Source organism: Capsicum annuum, chromosome 2 (genome assembly GCF_002878395.1).
Source record: "Capsicum annuum cultivar UCD-10X-F1 chromosome 2, UCD10Xv1.1, whole genome shotgun sequence".
NCBI classification, from domain to species: domain Eukaryota; kingdom Viridiplantae; phylum Streptophyta; class Magnoliopsida; order Solanales; family Solanaceae; genus Capsicum; species Capsicum annuum.
This window is the reverse complement of record NC_061112.1, coordinates 152,286,537-152,293,280: the sequence shown is the minus strand read 5'-3', so window position 1 is coordinate 152,293,280 and position 6,744 is coordinate 152,286,537.

Genomic DNA, 6,744 nt, shown 5'->3' with positions numbered 1-6,744 from the left:
ATATGATGAATATAATGGTTGCATGAAGTAATGATGTGATATTGATGGCTTGCAAGTCGGGTATGACGATACCCTACAGAATAAGATATGTGGTTGAATTAAATGAAGTTGAATGTATTGATGTTACACGAGATAGGTGGATGCCCGAAGAAGGCGTTTGAGTGTAAGGGCTCATCGCTGGAAATCGTGTTTGCCGACATGAAAATTTGGTACCAGGCTAAGTGAACTTGTGTACCTGACTTTATGTCATTCCCAAATTGGGACTATGGTTAGGAGCCCTGCTTTGTGATCTTGTGCTACCATACTTTATTAGGTCGAGACACCCTGCTGTGTGATCTTGTGTGTCTTCCCCTCACTTATTGTAACACTCCGTATTCAAGTACATGTATTGGCGTATTCAAGTACGTGTATTGGTCTTATTTATATGGAATTAATTTTTTATTTTATTTATACTGGAATTTGCCCGTCGATGGTTCCATACGAAGGTTATTGAATAAGATTTTCAACGATATAAAGATTTCCAAAAACGGATAAGTTTCGAATATAATCGAGCACGTTCGAAACTATAAAACGGTGGCCGGGATATGGTGAATAGTAAATGTGCAGGAAAATTTCCTGCACACAAACTACTTAGGCCTGCCAGTTTTTTGGGTCAACTTTGAACGCTCATAACTCCCTTAATATAATGAACTGGGAGAGCTGCCAACTATGAAAAGAAATATCTTTTAGTCTTCTTTCCAATGCAATTGGTTTCATCCAAATCTGACATCTGAGTAATGAGTTATACTCGTTTTACTTCAGCCTCTCAAAATAGATTTTTAGGGTCAAAATCAAATGATCATAACTCCTTGTACAGGACGAACTGGGTGGCCTACTTTATATGAAATGAAAGCCCTTTGAATTATCTTTCCAACGATACCAATTTCACCCAAATCTGATATCGGAGCAAAGAGTTATGGTCTATCTACATTAGCTTGTCAAAACAGTCCACCATGGACAGATTCGGATTTACTTAAAATTTTAAGGGCAATATGGTCATTTTCCATCACCTCATGAACGAAAATTGGTCATTATATACATATACTTAGCCTCATATCCATTATTTATCATCCATTATTGAAGACTAAGAAACCCTATCCAAATTTCAACTCCAATTATCTTGTGATTCAACCGTAGAAAATCCAAATTGATTCCGTAGTTGTGTTCACCATCTCGAGGGTTTCGAGAAGCACCCCTTATTTGTGCCAACAGGACTTCGAAATCAAAAGGGCCATTTTATGGTAAGGATGTAAATTATGTTGGTGTTATTTATATGGATATGTATATATATGCATGTGAGCATAAGAAGTGTGTTATTTGATTGTTGTTGAAAGATGATTGGAAATGATGTTGGATTATTCTTGTGCATGGTTGGATTATGTTGAATTGTGAAGGGATTTGGTGTGATGATGTGGTATTGAAATGATGATTATATATATATATATACACATAAACCTATTGTTCAAGTTGGTTTTTGGAATGCTTTGCAAATATTGGTTGTATGGAATTATGGAAGAGAATTGTGGTGTTGGGTTGCTAATACTAGATGCCAAACATTTCATTGTAGATAAGTGATTTGTAAAGGCGGGAAGTTGTGTTGAATTGGTATCCGAATCTACGACGAGGCATGTAAAGCATACTCTAACAATGTTCTTTGGCATGAAAACACCAATGTTCCATCAAGTAAGATTCCGAGGTTGTCCAAAAACATGTATTGTTCTACGTTACCAACGAAGTTGTTTCCATCCTATAAAGTGTCAAAATATTTCATTGATATACCAAAAGGCTCTTATTTCATTGTTGTGATATTGATGATTTTGAAACACATTTTTGATGTACCAATGAGTCTTTATTACATCGTTATTGTATAGAAGGTCTATTACTTGGTTCCTATTGATGTATCATTGTTTCAAAGTATCAAAAATGTGGTGGCGACCGAAATAACAATCTCAAAGATTAATTGAACTAAGCGATGGGAGTTCTCTCTTATCGGGTGGTATCCCAGGGGCATAAGCCTAGAATGGGTCGATCCCTATTTATGTGTTTATGGGTGGTATCCCAGGGGCATAAGACTAGCATGGGTCGATCCCAGTTGATATGTACTGGAGGCAGCCTAATGGTCACAGTACAGTACAGTAATGATTACAAAGACGATAAGAACGAAGGTAAAGTGATTGAATAAATACAATGTACAGGTTGTCACAAGTTCTAGTAAGTGTGGTCCACTCCTATTACGACTTATTCACTTGTTTCTGATTTCTATTGAGCTCCTATATCATATGTGATTATCTACAGCTTTACATACTCAGTACGTATTTCGTACTGACGTCCCCCACGGGACCTGCATTTCATGCTGCAGGCACAGGTGCTTCAGCTCATTCACAGCATAGATAGGAGCCAGGTCATACAGCTATTGTTGGTGAGCTCCAGTTTGCTTCGGAGCTTTTCGAGTCGGTCCCGTATGTTTTGTTATTGTACAGGAGTCATGTGTGGACGGGGGTTTGTCCCGACCCTAGTTATGTCATGTATATCCTAGAGGCTTTGTAGACATAAGGAAGGGTAAAGTCATGGAAGTTTATATAGTGATGTTATATTTGTATATGTGGTGGCCCCGACGGCCAAGTAATATATATATATATATATATATATATATTTGTGCATGTTGTGCTGATATAGGTAATTAGACCCTTCTATATGCAACGAAGTGCTGTCTAAATTTTTGGTGACTTATAAGTGAAAGTATAGGTATTTGAACGGGTTTTCCCAGGCCTTCTCGACTTCAGGTGCCAGTCCGGCCCGATGGGATTTTGGGGCGTGACACTTATACTCTAATTTCGGCGGTAACCGAGGTTTGACAGTTGGTGTAAATGTTATATGTAGGGTATTCCACCTAGCTCAGTTGCATTACATTGTTGTTGAAAACTATTACATTATGCCCATGTGTTTTCAAATGATTTGATACGAAACTGCTTTATATTGGCTCTCACCTATATTTTGTAAAAATATTGTATTTTGTTTTGATTTCTCTGTGTACCAGTACTTTTGTATTGACCCCCTTCCCTCCCAGGTTCGGAGTTACAGTCTAGGGGTCCAGATAACCAGTAGATCTTTTCCGACAGATTTGCAGAATCAAGTGGTGAGCCTTCTATATTTTGGAAGGCCTGATGTCTGTCAGTTCATTTATCATTTAGTAGTTTTGGGTCTACTGGGGGCCTTGTCCCAGTTTTCATATAGTTATTTGTTTCAGTCATGTAGTAGAGATTTCACAGACGTTTTCGAGATGTTGATTGAGAATTGTGGGACATTATTCTCCATTACTGTTTCATATGATTCTTGACCATGTTTTCGTTATATTGTGTATCTTCCGCATTTCTTTTGTCATATAAGTCATGTGCATGATTACCAGATAAATAGGGGTGTTTCGGGCCTTTATGGTTAGGAATACTCGTCACGACTAGGGCCCCAGTTCGGATCGTGACAACAGCCCCATCTTTACGCAGTGATAGATCATCGAAATACAGAAACATCTTCAGCCGTAGTTACAGGTACTTTATCAGTTTGTGAACATGATGCATATGTGTTAATTGACCCAAGATCTACATTCTCATATATTACTCCCTATTTTGCTAAGAATCTCAGGTTAAAATCTGAACATCTAGAAACATCATACTTGGTTTCTAACCCAGTTGGTGACTCGATAGACGTAACACAATTTTACAAGGGTTGTGCAATTTCAATATTGGGTCGTAGTACCACTGCTGATTTTATGGAACTAGAAATGGTAGACTTTGATGTAATCATGGGTATAGACTGGTTGTCATTCTGTTATGCTATGGTGGATTGTCGTGCGAAGGTAGTTAAGTTTCATTTCCCTAACGAAGTAGTCTTAGAGTGAAGATGTTGTTTAACATCGCCTTTAGGTAAGTTTATATCTTACCTTAAGGCTAGAAGAATGGTAAAAAATGGGTGTCTAGCTTATTTAGCTCATGTTATTAATTTTGAGGCAGATTCACCGACCCTTCAGTCTGTTCCAGTTGTTAGAGAATTTCCAGATGTTTTTCCAGATGAGCTGCTCGACCTTCCTCCTGAAAGAGTAATAGATTTTAGTATAGAGGTTCTTCCAGGAATCCAACCCATATCTGTACCTCCGTATAGAATGGTACTTGCAGAGCTAAGAGAGTTGAAAGAGCAATTGAGAGACCTTCTAGAAAAGGGTTTCATCAGGCCGAGTGTGTCACCATGGGGTGCTCCAGTTTTGTTTGTCAAAAAGAAAGATGGATCTCTTAGAATGTGTATTGATTACAGGCAACTCAATAAGCTCACAATTAAGAACAAGTACCCTTTGCCGAGAATTGATGACCTGTTTAACCAACTTCAAGGGGCAAGATACTTTTCTAAGATAGACTTGAGGTTCGATTATCATCAACTCAGAATAAATAAGGAAGATATTCCTAAGACGGCATTTAGGACTCTCTATGGACATTATGAGTTCTTAGTGATGTCCTTTGGGCTTACGAATGCTCCAGATGCATTTATGGATCTCATGAATCGAGTATTCAAGCCATTCTTAGACAATTTTATCATCGTGTTCATAGATGACATTATAGTGTATTCCCAAAGCAAGGACGAGCATACAGAGCACCTCAGAACGACGTTGTAGGTATTAAGAGATAACGAACTCTACGCTAAATTTTCTAAGTGTGAATTTTGGCTACAGTCAGTGGTATTCCTTGGCCACATGGTGTCCAGTGAGGGAATTAAAGTAGACCTTCAGAAGATTGAGGTAGTGAAAAATTGGCCTAAGCCAACGACGTCTACTGAGATTCGGAGTTTCTTGGGTCTAGCAAATTACTACAGAAGATTTTTGGAAGGATTTTCCACACTAGCAGCACCATTGACTAAGCTAACACAGAAGTTCATTAAATTCCAGTGGTCTGATACTTGTGAGAAAAGTTTCCAGGAATTGAAAAAGAGGTTGACTGAGGCACCAGTGCTAACATTACCAACAGGTTCAAATGGTTTCCCTGTGTATTGTGATGCTTCAAGGGTAGGGCTCGATTGTGTTTTGATGCAGAATGGGAAGGTCATAGTATATGTCTCAAAACAATTAAAGCCCCATGAAAAGAACTACCTTACATATGATTTAGAGCTTGTGGCAGTTGTATTTGCTCTAAAAATATGGCAAACATTGTGAGATATTCACAGACCATAAAAGTCTTCAGTATATTTTCAAACAAAAAGAGCTAAATTTGAGGTAGAGGAGGTGGCTAGAGCTGTTGAAGTACTATGATGTTAACATCTTGTACCATCTAGGGAAGGCTAATGTGGTGATTGATGCCCTAAGTCAAAAGTTTATGGGTGTTCTGGCTCACTTACAGACTTATAAGAGGTCGCTAGCGAGAGAAGTGCAAAAGCTGTCCAATGATGGTGTTAGGCTTGATGAGACTGAGCAGGGTAACTTGATGGTGCTTCCTAAGGCACAGTCATCCATTGTAGTTGAAGTGAAAGAGCGACAATATGAAGATCCAAAGATGGGGTATTAAAGAAGGAGATTTCAGCTTTTACCATCAGGATAATGATGGAGTATTGGGAATAAATGACAGATTATGTGTTCCAAACGTTGGTGGAATTCGGGAACAAATCACGACAGAGGCACACAGTTCGGGTTATTCAATCCATCCAGGTTCAACCAAAATGTATAAAGATTAGCGGGAAGTTTATTGGTGGAATAAAATGAAAGAGGATGTGGCTAAGTATGTGGCTAGGTGTATGAATTGTCAGAAGGTGAAGGCTGAACATCAAAGGCCCAGTGGCTTGGCTCAAACTATCATTATACCTACATGGAAGTGGGAGATGATTAATATGGATTTTGTTGTTGGATTGCCTCGCACTTATCATAAACATGACTATGTTTGGGTGATTGTAAATCAACTTACGAAGTCAACTCATTTTTTGCCAGTGAAGACTACTTACACTGCTGAGCAATATGCTCAACTTTATATTAAAGAAATCGTAAGATTGCATGGCGTTCCAATTTCAGTTATCTCTGATCGAGGAGCTCAATTCACCGCTAGATTTTGGCAAACCTTCCAGAATAGGTTGGGTACTAAGGTTAATTTGAGTACTGCTTTCCATCCTCAGACTGATGGACAGGCTGAAAGGACGATTCAGACTCTTGAAGATATGTTACGGGCATGTGTAATAGACTTTGGCAGAAATTGGGATGAACACTTGCCACTTATAGAGTTTTCATATAATAACAGCTACCAGGCAAATATTGGTATGGCTCCTTATGAAGCACTGTATGGACGGCGTTGTAGATCTCCGATAGGTTAGTTCGAACTATCAGAGATACCTTTGATTGGTCTCGGGATAGTCCAGGATGCCTTAGAAAAGGTGAAGATTATCCAAGAAAGACTTAAAGCAGCTCAAAGTCGCCAAAAGTCTTACGTAGACAAGAGGCGCAGGGATCTAGATTTTAAGGAAGGTGACTTTGTCTTCTTGAAGGTGTCACCAATGAAGAATTCATGAGGTTTGGAAAGAAAGTAAAGTACTAGATTTGTTAGGCCTTATAACATTTTGAGTAAGAAGGGCAATGGGGCCTACGAGTTAGACTTGCCACCCGAGCTATCTTAATATTTAAGATTATAAAATCAACTTCATTTTTTATTATTGTATGATTTTTATTTGAATTATGTCAGACGT